We start from the raw sequence: 14,072 nt of genomic DNA on the forward strand, positions 1-14,072 counted from the left end.
ATATAATGTCTAGCCACTACGCTGTACACCTGAAATTATTATAAAATATTTTGAAAGGATATTATACTATTATTTAAAATAATATTATAATATAGTATTATATTAAATTTATTTTATAAAATAATATAAACTAATATTCAGTCAACTGTAACTGAAAAGAAATCATTACAAAAAATGAAAATGTTACAGAGAAAAAAACGTAAATTTATGGAATCTACCATTGAATTTGTGTCAATACCAAGGATGTGTTAATAATTATCCCTAGGTTGTGGACATTGATGGCTTTAATTTTTATTTTTTATGTTCCTATTGGGAAAATAAAATATTTATGGTAAAAAAATAATTTCATTTGAAGATCTTATTATCTTCAACTCCACCTCTGTTCTATTAATAGCAGTGGTCTTGACTTCAAATTGATATCCTGTACACAAGATACAACTGGTTTCACCCAGCACAGTTTAGTAAGTCTTAATAAAGAAGAGAAAAAATGGAAATGCACAACATGCAAAGCAACAGCAAAAATAAATAAATAAATACATAAATACATAAATAGGTTTGGTGACTTCCAGGAAGAGTATCTGATGTCTATGTTTACAATAGACAAGGCTCATTGCATATGGATAAACAGATCAGAGAGCATATGGGCTCTACGGTAACTTCAGATTTAATACCTAGCTAGCCATGTAGCTCCCTCAAAGGTGAGTAACTAGCACTAGTTCTCCAGTGTACTTCCATCCTATGAATACTGGCCACTCATTACCAAATAAACATCTAGACAATGATGTTCACCCGTCTCTTCTGATGCATCACCCTCAGATAGATTCTCATTCACCTTGGATACAGTAAAGGTAAACACCTACCAATTAACTTGAGTTAATGCCGCCAGGGGAATTCAAATGCTCCTATGTCCCTGAAGCTACAGAAAAAGCCACAGAACCAACTTCTTGCCCTTTCCTTCCTGCTATGTCACTGAAATCTTTTGAAAAATCAGATTTCACTCTTTCCCACACATCCCACATAACATGCCTTCTAATACGTGATTCGATTCTGGAGCTAGTCTCATGTGGCCAGGATACTTTCATGTTGCTCACTCTCCCAGGAATACACTTTTCCATCCTATAAGTACCATAAACATCTGGCTAAAATCTGACCTCCTTTGTAAACCCACCTCACCAAACTGATCACTTCTTACTCCATGGTCTTATAATTTTCTGTTCATACTTTATATTAGAGGCTAATTCATATTCCCATCTTAGTGTCATCATGCAACCTGGCATATAGCTCCACCAAAGTTTATAAAGTAAATAATGGAAGATAGTAGCAAAGATAATTCCACAAAAGTAACCAATAATGTGCATACACAATAAATAGTGATTTCACAAGGATGATTTTTTTGTTATTTCATACACATTTACATACAATTTTTTTTATGTAACTTTACTAACCATTATCACCCCAATGAACTTTAATTTACAAAAGATACAAATTTTCTTAGAGTCCTCTACCCTCTGTCCTAGGTAGGCATTCTCACAAAGCCATCAGAATGATTGTGAAAGACACAGATTGTGAAAGACAGTTTTCAAGCCTTCCCATTCATTTAAGCTGAAGCACACAATAAAAAAACATAAAACAAAACAAAAACACAATTGGCTTGTGTTCTTAGGCTGAGGATTGACTGTCATTACTTGGCCAATGTTTCTAGTTTGATAGCAGTGAGGATTGCAAGATTGGGTCCAGAGAGGAAATGTATTTAGCTGAGGTCTGGAGAATCACTTAATGAAGCAGACAGTGGAGAAATCAGAAAGATTTCCTTGTTGGTGCTTGTTTTTTTTTTTTTGTTTTGTTTTGTGTGTTTTTTTTGCCTTTGGCAAACATCCTTGTGGTAATAATAGTGATGCCATGTCTCCAAAAGAAATTCATGATTATGGCTTACAGTCGTTTGTATTAACATCTACAAATGATAGGTCCCTGCCTGCCAGTGCTTGTACACTCATGAGCACACTAGTGGCTGAGAAGGACCTTCTGTTTGTTACTGAGTGATACTGCCTCTGGCAGAGTAAGAAGCAAGTCTCTCTCAGGGGAAATTGCTGATGTTACCATTTTAATTTGCAAACCACATTACTCTGGATGACGATGAGATTTCAAATAACCTAGACAAAACAGACCCTAGTTTAACAAGCTAAAAAATTACAGGCAAGAAAATCAAACAAAAATATTTTCAGCCTTTCTCCCTAATTGTATAATTGAAATATCAAGTTTCCCAAAAGCGTCTTGCACGGGCAACATCATAAATACAGGCACTGATTTAAAACGCCATTTAACCTGAATCCCAATAGAATCCATTCACATATTTAGCCTAATGCCATCCAGAACTGAACGGCAAGTAAAAAGGGGGATGACATTTAAGCATGATGAAGAAATATACATTTAAAGAATACTCCAACTGTAATATGTTCATATGATAGGGCTCATTTATTGTGTCTACTGACTGGAAGATATAAGAGTGTCGAAATATTTTACCTTTAGAATAATAAACAGTTATGCATGAGTTTTATATTTATATTATGTATTTGTATTTTATTCACAAAACACATATTCCACCAAAACCAATTAAACCACAATATGAAGTAGTAACATTTATGGGGATGAAAAAACACATTAACAGACAATTAAGTCCATCTGTCCAAACTTTATGTTGAATAATCTTTTAAATAATATAATTAGAAAATGCACCTAACTCAAATAAAAAACAAAGCAGTAAGATTAGTTACAGAAACAAAGTGCTCCTCAATTAAACTTTAGAGTTCCATATATTTGGCACAACCCAACTGTAACTTTATTATTATAAATAAAAATAAATAAAAACACGTGGAATTGAACCTCCAGTTTTATTATTGAGAAGTCACATCTTATCATTTATTTTCAATGGACCTTGGAGATAGATTCAGGGACAAAGTAACTGGCATTTATCCATGATCGTCATAAGGGCAAAGCAATCAGATACATCACTTTCTCTATATTTATACCTTGACAACTGGTGATGAAGTTTGAAAACCTGCTGTCCATTCTGGAAATATGTACTTGACCACTTTTGTCTTGCTAAATCAGATGGTTTCTCTACTGAGAGGAAACATTTTCTATAGGTACCTGTGCAATATTTACATTAATTATCTTAATCAGAAATGCCCTTTCCAGTATGGTTGTTTCTTCTTGGCTCTGTTCTGGGAAGAAACATTCCTCAGGTAGGAACTTCTGCCTTTTTCCAGATTCCTTTCTTAGCTCAGGTATATGTTCAGGTGAAAAGGACAATCACTTAGCTTCTGCTAGTCTCCTTATAGTTATTCAGCTCTTCAAATACAAAACTCTGCTGTCGTTTTTCCAGCCACTTATAACTATTAATCATTGCTTTCCAACTAGTGAGTTCGGTCTTCTTGGTAGGTTCCAAAGTTTTCCTTTATTTGATCAATAACATGAATTTTCTCATTTTCCTTAGTTGTCTTTTTATTATGGACATGGAAGATGATAGTTATGGAAAGAAGAGGAAAAATGGCTGGTGTGTATGCACATGTACATGTATGTGATATGGGTGCATAAGAAAATGACTCCCGATAAAATTATGAATGCTGTCAATCCTGCTTTCCTGAAATTTCTTACCCCTTTCTGGCATTTTCTGGGAACTGGAGCTTTCATACCCCTTTGCTTTTGAGTCTTACCACATGGTCCCGGTATCTGGGATTGCCCTCCTGGGATGACAGAACTGGAAACTTATATGTTCCTCTGTATTTATTCATTGAGGAATTTTACTAACTGAAGTGGAGGAGTAGGGGGAAATATTTTTACTTGGCAATTTCATCTCTCAAATGTAAAAATCTATTTGCGTATGGTTGACTCTGAATATGGATATATGTTTTCTGAGAACAAATGCGTGGTATAGGGTTTGAATGAACATCCTTCCTATTTTCTCTTGGATCTCAACAAGTTCCACAGATTAAATTTAATCTAACTTAAACTTTTACTGAACCTATAATCTGCCCCAAGGAAGTCAGTATCAAGGGACTGAAAAAGTCTAGGAAGCAATGGTACAAACTACCCAGTAAGCTTACAGACACCTGCCATAAGTGCAGAGTAGAAAGAAACTCCAGGCTATTAACAGATTAGGTATTCAGGAGGCCAGGGAGCTGATTATCCTCTTAACCTCTAAAGAGCTGTGAGTACATCAAGCACCCAGGCTAGACAAGAGCATTAAGCTGAAAATTGCTCCGCATGACACCAAAGTTAATATAACAGGAAAGAGAGCACAGGAACGCATACCTCTCACCCAAGGAATTTGGAAACTGGATGAAAGTTTCACAGAGTGTGAGAATCTTGGGAATTTGTATGGAAAGTTTCATAATTTAAATATTCTACATAGAGAAAAATGCAGTGCTAAAAACCATCCTTCTGTACCAAAACACTACTTCGTAGGAAAAGACTGAGGTACGTCAGAGAAAAATATGGACAATTTTGAAGGGTAATATCTATCCTTGAGATAATTTTGCAAAGTAGAGGCATCGGAATAAGGTGGAAGTTGTGGGGTTAGAGACAAAACAACAGTAATAGAGAAAATCAATTTACTAACATTTTCCTTTTTAAAAAGAGCAAAAAAAAGATAAAGAATTCAAATCAATGACACTGAAATCAACAGAGAGGTGTCAGTTGCAAAAGGAAGCTCCAAATAACAGTGTGTGGCAGAAGCCGACTGATAGGCATTCAGATGGGACTGTCAGGGGAGGAAAAACATGGAGCAAAATTTGTTGCCACGTTCTTTTCTCCCCCACAGTCAACCTAATATCTGGCTTTCCCTCTGTATCAGTCAGGGTCCAATCAAGAGACAGAACCACACAAGTTATTTTAATTCGGGCCAACTTCACAGACAAGGGACCAGTGTACTCACACAGGGCCCCATGCTCAAAAGGGTCTATACTTGGAGTTTAATACTGTGTGTCACTCTTTGAAATTCTTAATAATTGTACCTTTGAATTTGTGTTTTGTAAGTGAAGTCCATTGGGACAAGAGCATGTTCCAAGGACTTAGAGCCTCAGCTCACACATAGTACCTCCTTTGGCTACCTCCCCCAACTGGGTTCTCTGCCACCCACTCCTCCGAACTCTGTAGTGCAACACTCTGCCCAGCCTCCCTCTTCCTTAGCCAATGACCTCTGCTTCTCTTCACCCCTCAGTATGATCCTGGACATGGCAGGAGCGTCAGGGTCGGGTGCATGTATCCCACAGACTTATGGAGTAGGGCATGGTAGCAGCCATACCCTCATTAGGCTGGCCAGCCCTGTCTGGATGGAATGAAACTCTAACCCTTCCCCATCTAGATACCAAGTGTGTCCCAGTGCTGAGTTTTGAAGATCCTTGAAGGCTATCTGTCTGCTGTGAGTTTGGTGGTAGGCTCATGAGAAAGAGTACCACCGGGCTTGATGTCCCCAGACTCCACCTCTGGCCAGGATGTGCCACATCATTTCAGCAGCCAGTGAGAGGACATATCCAGTAACCACCAGGCCCAGCCCTCTGTATAGTGGGACAGGTCCTGGGCTCCGGGGAGAGACTGCACTCACCCTGTGATTATCCGAATGCCTGAACGCCCTCCCTTAGTGGTTCTCTCCCTGGAGATATCCCCTCTTCCACTTTCCAGCCTTCCTATGTAGCACTTGTATCTGTTCCTTTTGGCCAGTTTGAGGTACCCTCCAGGAATGAGCCAGAAAATACAAATTGTGAAATGTTGGAGAGTCTACATTTGAATACATGATCAGATACTTACAGTTAAAACTGACATTGTGCACTATAAAGATGAATGGTAAAATTTGTACTGTTTAAATTTTTTTGTTTTATTTTTACTTAGAATGACATTAAATAGAAAACAAAAAAAATAACAAATTGAGGGAGAGACCAACGAAGAAAAAAAAAATCTTACTATGTACCTTTAATGGCGTTTTTATCCTGCTTTTTAAATAAGAAGACCTGCATTTTCTTTTTGCACCAGCCCTCAAATTATGTAGTTGGCCCTGTTTTTAATAGAGAGAATTTAATATAAAGAATGATTACCTAGGTTTTAGAGAATTGAAGAGGCAGAAAAGGAAACATGATATTCTAGAGGTAACAACTATAGAAAGAGCTACCACCATTACGAAAGGAGGGACATAGGGAAGAGGTTGAGATTTATCAATTTGGAAGCTTGGAGGAGAAGTCCCAGAGAATGAAAACTCAGACCTCTGAGACGTCAGGCCTACTCAATTGGTGTAGACCTCACATTGTTCAGTGGAAATTTCTGCAGTTGTAGAAATAGTTTTTGCTTTCCACATGTGACCCTTGAGCCCTTGAAATGCGCCTGAGAAACTAGAATTTTACATTTTTGTTTAAATTTAATTACTTTTAATTTCCACATGTAGCTAGTGGCTACCATATTGGTTAACACAGTGCCAGAGCCTCTGAGTTCAGAGGGGGAATCCTGTAGCTCTGGGATGCAGACCTCCAAAGAAGAGGCACTGGCCTACTAGTGCTGGTGGCTCGATGGGGTGTGATGAGAAAACTGAACAGTGAATCAACCGCTGCTACTAGAGCGAACTGCCGCTGCTGGGGTGAAGCCGCGCTACTATGGTGAGGCCAACGAGAACAGAGAATAACATAAACCAAGAAGGCCTTTCTTCCCGGAAGTTTGCCATTCTCCCTTTAGCGCCCCCTGTTGGCAGTGTCTGAGGTGGCAACCCTGGGAAAGCAGAAATGAAGTTTGCAGAAATGAAGTGTGAATCAGCATCATAAAGAAGAGAGTAGAAGGGTGGGGTGATGCTGACACACCATTTCAGCATTTTCCTTGGATTGTGACTTCTGGAACTTTTTATATAATATATTCCCTCTTCATGAACCACTGTACCAGCCTCACCCCTACTCTGCATCTCCTCTCAGATCACTTGTTTCCAATTGTGAATTCATTAGTGGTTACTGACCATGTCAACTCCTAGCTATATCTCTGCTCAGTGCCCAGGATATGACAAGGTGTGACAAATAAAGAAAACAAGACAGAAACAAAAACTAACATGAATGAAGATCTAAGATGTCAAAGAGGAAAAGCAATGATGGTATGAGGGAGATTAGCCTACACTAGACAAATTTACTTATCCATCTCTAACAGATTTTTTTGAATAACCCAACACTGATTCCATACCTACAAAGGCATTTTCTTATAATTTGTAATATTGTGGTTGCAGTTTATAGCTTGAATATATATGCTCATTGCTAAAAGCCACAAAGCAAACCAGAGGTTCCTTGGAAAATTCTTAAGTAATTGAAAACTTAGCCCCAGAATTAGGCCTATATGGCCTTGATACTTGTAAAACTTGTAAAGATCTAGTAAGAAATTTAGAAATAAAAATATAAATGGATTTTAATTAGTAGAGACTTGACCCTCTGAAAGAGACCACAACACTATTGTAATTCGTCTGCCATCTCACAGATTAAAAACTAGACATTTGAAACAAAACAAAAACTGTGAGATGTTATACTATATCTGAACTGAAGATATTCCTCAGTTCATCTTAATTTGTCCCTAAAGAACAATTAACTTCAAGTTTCCTGCAGCTGGCATTTCAACTTCAAAAATGCACTTCAATAGTACCTGCTTATTAAAATCCTGTGAGGTGATACTTAAGTTTGTTCTAATGCATGGTGCCAGTTTTTCTCTGAAATATATATGACTTCCCATCTTCAGAAGTTGACTGTGTGCACAGTCACATTACCTTCCTTCCCAAAACATGTCACAGCACATGCTGCATCTCAAATGGTTAAATTAAACTCTGTTTCCTATGTCAGACAGGAGAAGAAAAGACAGTGCTCACTGGGGAAAAAAAATTCCGAACCACATGCACAACCTTTATTGGTGTTTGTGGGGGCTGCCTAAACACAAGAGATGAATCTAAGCCATGCCATTTTATGAGAAATGAGCTTTATTCTATTAGGTTGGTGCAAAAGTAATTGCAGTTTAAAAGGTTAAAAATAATTGCAAAAACCACAATTACTTTTGCACAAACCTAATAATATATAAATACTACTGAGGGTCAAATATAACAATTTTTCAGTGTATTTTTTCATGAAATAATTGCTCCAAAATAATATTCTATTACACTTTATTTTTATTTCCAGAGATCTTATATAAATTAAAATCTAGGGTTATAAGTGAGATATCAATTAACATAAGAATCAATTTAATGGTAATTTAAATAGCTAACTGTTATAATTTTTGCATAATGAAGAGGCCTCTGGGCTTGAAGTCCTAATCATGTCTAATTAATTTAAAGGATGTTACTTTTTATTATCAGTGAAATTTTTGACAGGTGATAAAACATTTAGGGTTGCCATCACAAACTTTTTACATTAGCTAGACTGTAAATTGACAAGCTATAGATCATCCCTCTGAAAATGCTATTTAGGGGGGGGGAAAAAACTCAACTATATTTGTAAAGTTATAACATGGAACTGCTATTTTATCCATGAAAAGGAAAGCAATTCTATTCCCTGAAGTAATAATAGTTGACATTTTATTTTCACGATCTCAATAGCTGTAATCAACCTTCATAGGGAATAATCAATTTCAATTTCAGAACATAATCTTCATAACCTCTTGACTTTATATAGTCCCTATATTGCCAGAAATACTAAAACACTTCCCATTGTCAATTAAAAAAAAAGAAAAGAAAGAAATCTTGATCCTTCGAGGCTCAGATAGTAAATAAATCTAACTACAAACAGATTAGTTAAAGGGTTGTCATTTCTTTAAAATAGATCATTAAAATATCTACCATTAAAAGCATTCTCAGTAACATAATGAAACATGAAGAAAATTCTTTGGACACTGTAGAGTCTATGGTTATAGAAAAACCAAACCCAACACATGAATAGATGAGACTAAATAGATCAATCTAAAGCAGATATAGGGTAACATGCAATTCAAGCAATGATTGAAAATAGAAGACTCCAGCCAGCATGACCCCATGATCTGGACTACAGAGCTGTTCTTTTAAAAGGAAAGAGAAAGAATTATTTTGGAAATCCCTGAAAGGGATTTTATGTAAGATAAGTACAGTCAGAACACAGAGTGAGCAGTAGTATCTGTAATCTGAAGTTCGGCTGCTGGGCAGAATTTGTTAGGATGAGGGTAAAGGCTGAGGTCAGGAGAGATGAAGAAAGCCATACAAAGAGGCAGCATGGCAAAGTCATAGGAACATGGGCTTGGCCTCTGACTATGGGACGTTTTAGCAGGTTATTCAACCTCTTTATGTCCCAGCTTCCCTCTTTGTAAGGTGTGACTGATAGCATACACTCAGGCAGTTGTTAAAGGAATTCAATGTGCTAATGCGTGTAAAGTGTTTCAGAACAGTGCCATGTACACAGTAAGTGCTTTATACATGTTTACTATAATTCTGTGTCTTAGGTTAATCCATTTACTATAACCCAAGAACTTCTGGAGCGCTCAGCTTGAAACCCATAGTAAAAATATGCTCTAAAATAATAAAGACAACAACCCTTTCTTAATCTGTCTACATTCAGCCTAAGGCTGCTCTGATATCCAAAAGATAATAGAAGGACCGGAAGTCACAAGGCCACAGATCTCCCACTTCTAATTATTGTAAGCTGTAAGAGATACCAAAGGAAAAAAAGAGCTTTGGCGTCAAATCAGTTTGAATGCCATTTTCACCAGTTCTGGCCGTTTGACCTTGGACAAGGTAATTCACTTTTCTGATGTTCAATTTCCTCACTCATAAACCAGGGGTGATAATAGCTAATTCATATAATTTTTGCAAATAAATATATTAAATACTTAGAATGCCAGACCTGCCAATTATGACATGTTAATTCCATCCCTTTTCACTTTTCTGAGCCTCAATTTTATCATTTGTAAAAATGAAAATGTTAATATCCAATGTAAGAAAATATTGGCACTGATGATTTTTCTAATTCCTCCCCTGTGTTTTTAAGACTTTTATTGCTACACAAATTTTTTTCTTAATTACTTCCATTTCTTTGTTCTATAGCTTTTGCAGGGAGTGACATTTAACCAACAAAGTATGTTTGTACAGCACACGCCAGCTGGTAACCTTAAGTCATCCTGGGGGTAGAAAATTCCAGAAAGCCACTTATGAGGAAAAACAGTAGCAACCATAAAGGAAAATAGGAGGAAGAGTCTTTTAGGCCTCAGTCAGAAAAGGAGACAAATGAGTTTTCCTTCTTAAGAATGAAAAGGATATAGGCCTAAGAATGAAAGCCTGTATAACCTCTCCTATTACAACTGGATATATTCCCTGGGAAGGACACACAAAGGAAGCCATACAGAATGTTCCCACCTAAACTCCTCCAAAGTGAAGGATTTGTAAAGCAGAAAGTGAAAGAGTAAAAACAACAACAAAGAAACAATATTCCGTACTAGACAGCTACTTCTGAGCAATGTGGAGTGGGTCAAAGTAGGGAATTTCTTCTTCGCTTTTATTAGGTTGGTGCAAAAGTAATTGCGTTTTAAAAGGTTAAAAATAAATGCAAAAACCGCAATTACTTTTGCACCAACCTAATAGAATTGGACTTTGTACAATTGCGTGCAAATAAAATCTAGGCCGAGAATATTTTGTAATTAACAAAGGGATAACATATGCCTGATCTGGGGACTCCTATAACCCCCTTAAAGTTTCCCTTGCAGAAATCTTTAAGGTCATATTTCCTACTGACACCTGGCATTACCTCAAAATAATTCTCAACACAACATCCTACAACTCAAGTATATTTGTTAATCAACTCCCTTCCCAGGGCAGGACAAGACAACACGGAACCAAAGTGGGGACTCAAAGTAGACAGTGGGGGTAAGACTGAAACCGTGAACCGCATCCTACCTCTCCTCTCTAGCCCAGTCCACATCTCTGTGACCTCCCTAGCATCCCCAGGGTTGCTGGGTTGGTCAATGCGCCATGTGGGTGCTCAGCAAAAGAGGAAAGTGGGTGCTAAAATCAGGCCCAGCATCAGGCAATTTGTTACCAAGAGTTCTATGGAGAAAGAGCTCCCTCTTTCTAATCTATCCAGAAATGCTCACGTACTATCAGTGGTATTGCCAATCCTGCATTAATTCAGGCCTGCAGGGTTTCCCAAATGAACTATTGCAACACTCTCCTAAGTGGGTGCTTTTAAAAAGTTGCTGCATATAAAAGTTATCTTGGGAACTTAAAAAAATTCCCATACCCTAGACTGATGAACTCTGGCTACCTAGGGGTAGGATCCCAGCATGAGTATTTTTTACAGCTTTCCATGTGACTCCTACATGCAGACAAGTTTGAGAACCAGTGTTCTCAATGTTTCCTTGCCTCTAATTTAGTATCCCTCTGGTCCATCCTCTTCCTTATGAAAGAATAATGAAACTCACCTGCAAAAAAATTTTTCACAGTTCCCGATTGCCTGCAGCAATGTTCTCAACGTGTGGACTGCAGACCAACAGAGTAACTGAAGCTAATTATTAAAATACAGGTTCCAGCCCCATTTCACATTGATGGATGAGGATAATAATTTATGCGTTTAATAGTCATACCAAATAATGTCTATGAATCTTAAATTTAAGAACTACTGATAAAGGTCAAATCCTTTAGCATGGCCATGGGTGCTCAATATTATGGTCCTTTCCTAGCTTTCCCGATCCCATTTTGCTGAATCTCCTCTACTTTGCTTTCTTCCCAACACCCCATGCTCTCACAATTCCAAATTTACCTCTCAATGTGTTGCCCCCTTCAGCTAGAATTTTGCCTATCTGAACACATTTTCTCATCTGTAAAATGGGGATTATAATATGCATACGTGGGGCTGTTTGAAGATGAACTGAAAATAATATATTTGAAAATGTCTAGATCTGGGCAAGATCCAAAGGAAATGATTAATACTCACTCATTCACTAATTCCAGAACATGTCAATTCAAAACGTCTGGGCAGAGTTATGCTTCAATAATGCTAAGAAAGTACTGACTGAGGAGTTACAGCCTGAACTAAGAATGACAATCCTACTACACTAGAGTAAGCATATTTGCAATATGGAAAAAAAGGAAAAAGAAAAAGTGGGGGGAGAAATTGCTATACTCTTAGGATTTCACAGGCCACCATCAAATGTACTAAAAAATAAAATAATCCCTCAAAAAAATGGAATGCCTGATCTCCTTAGCTCCAAGGCAGCTTATTCAAGAGTGAAGTTTTAAGAACTGAATAGATAAATGCCCATATTAAGCACTAGGTTAAATTCAGGCCCTGGCCTAAGGTCCTTGCAATCTAAAGGGAACAGCACACAAGATGGACATGTGCATGAGGAGGAATTTATAAAGTTATTTCTTAAAGCTTTGTTAGTTTTTTACTCTATCCAATATTCTTGACTGATAAAAGGAAGGAGGGAAAAAAAGGGGCAAGCAGAAATTTATTCCTGGTCCCAAATATTTATTTAGTTTTCATTTAACATTTATGAACACTAATTTGCAATTATGTCTATTGCTTTATATGCACCTAATACATCACTGAGTTTCTTATTAATAATAACAATGATGATAATAATGAGAGCTGACAGTTTTTGAACATTTACTGGTGGTAGGCATTTAGCAAATGCTTTAAATATGCTACATAATCTATAGAACATCAGAGATAAATATTATTTACTATTATCACTTTTCAGATGAGAAAAGGGAGACAAAAATAAGCTATTTAATCATCTGAGTTTCTTCTATTATCTCTGCAGATCAAAGATTTGACGTAATGTCTCTTTAGCCCCAAGGCCCCAACTTTTCACTACAGCAAAATCGATGTCACCTCTAATAATAATCGTTTAATTATCTCCTGAACAGCAAAACTGGTTTAGGAATAGGCAGCTACTAATCAACACAATGAAATCTCTTAACAAGTGGTCATTCAACAAAGATCTGCCCACTAGCCTGGTGGGTTATAGTGAACAACATAAAATAGCTCTGATATTGGAAGAATACCCACCCAAAGCCCTCCAGCAGTCATCAGACAGTCTGTTCAGAAGAAATGCAGTTCTCAGTACTCCTTTGGATGTTCTCTTCAAGTGGATTGAGATGTTGGTTTGGAGCTGCTCAAGAACAACGGTTCACTGCTGCTGATGGCAGCGTGGTTTTTCACCTTAAAAGCTGATGAATAAAATTTAAATATTCTGTAGGCCCCGTTATAGCAAGAATATGGAATCTGGCTTGTTTTTTTCTGGTGTTCTATACTATTTTTCTCTGAGAGGCCCATCACCATAAAAATGGTCACAGAATTGGGAATTTTTTTCAAATAAATTCATTTCAAAATATTTTGTTTACATTTACTTTTTTTTTTCAAGATACTGTACTGGGAAGTACAAAGTCACTATGATTTGGTATCTTTAGTAGCTTAAAATTTCAGTTAATGGCAGAGAAATAAATGTTTATGCAACTAATCACACCCAATTTTTATACTGATGCTTAAGACATTTCCTTGTGTTACAAAGAAAGGAGAAATTACTTTTCCCAGAGAAGGAATTTCTAAAATTATTTGTAATAATAAAGGAACACTTGTAGAACACCCATAGGAGAGATACAATTTTATTTTATTTTTTAAATATAGGTATGATTGTGTCTTGTAAATTTGGGAAAAAAACATTCTCGGCAGAGAGAAGAGAACACATTAGGTTAGTTTTGATGATGCAAGGAACAAAACTAGAAACAATGGATAGATGCTATCAGGGAACAGGAAGTCAAAGAGAGTTGGGAATATCGTCACTAGCATTCAGACAGAACTTGATGATTTTCCACTAGGTAGGAATGTTGCAGGGAAAACTCAAACATTAGCTGTGTACTTGGACCAGATAAATTTCTGATATTTGTAAACCTGCATTATGGTAACTATGGCTGTTACATAGTCACAGGAACACTCAAAATTCCAAACTTCAAGGGAACACCCAATTTTATGACTCTTAGGCTCAAAATATAACATAGTAAACTAAACTTCCAGCTTTCCCAAATTATCACGCTACAAAATAACACACCA

This window comes from Rhinolophus sinicus, chromosome 6 (genome assembly GCF_057876585.1).
Source record: "Rhinolophus sinicus isolate RSI-liver-muscle chromosome 6, RSI-T2T, whole genome shotgun sequence".
Lineage (NCBI taxonomy): Eukaryota > Metazoa > Chordata > Mammalia > Chiroptera > Rhinolophidae > Rhinolophus > Rhinolophus sinicus.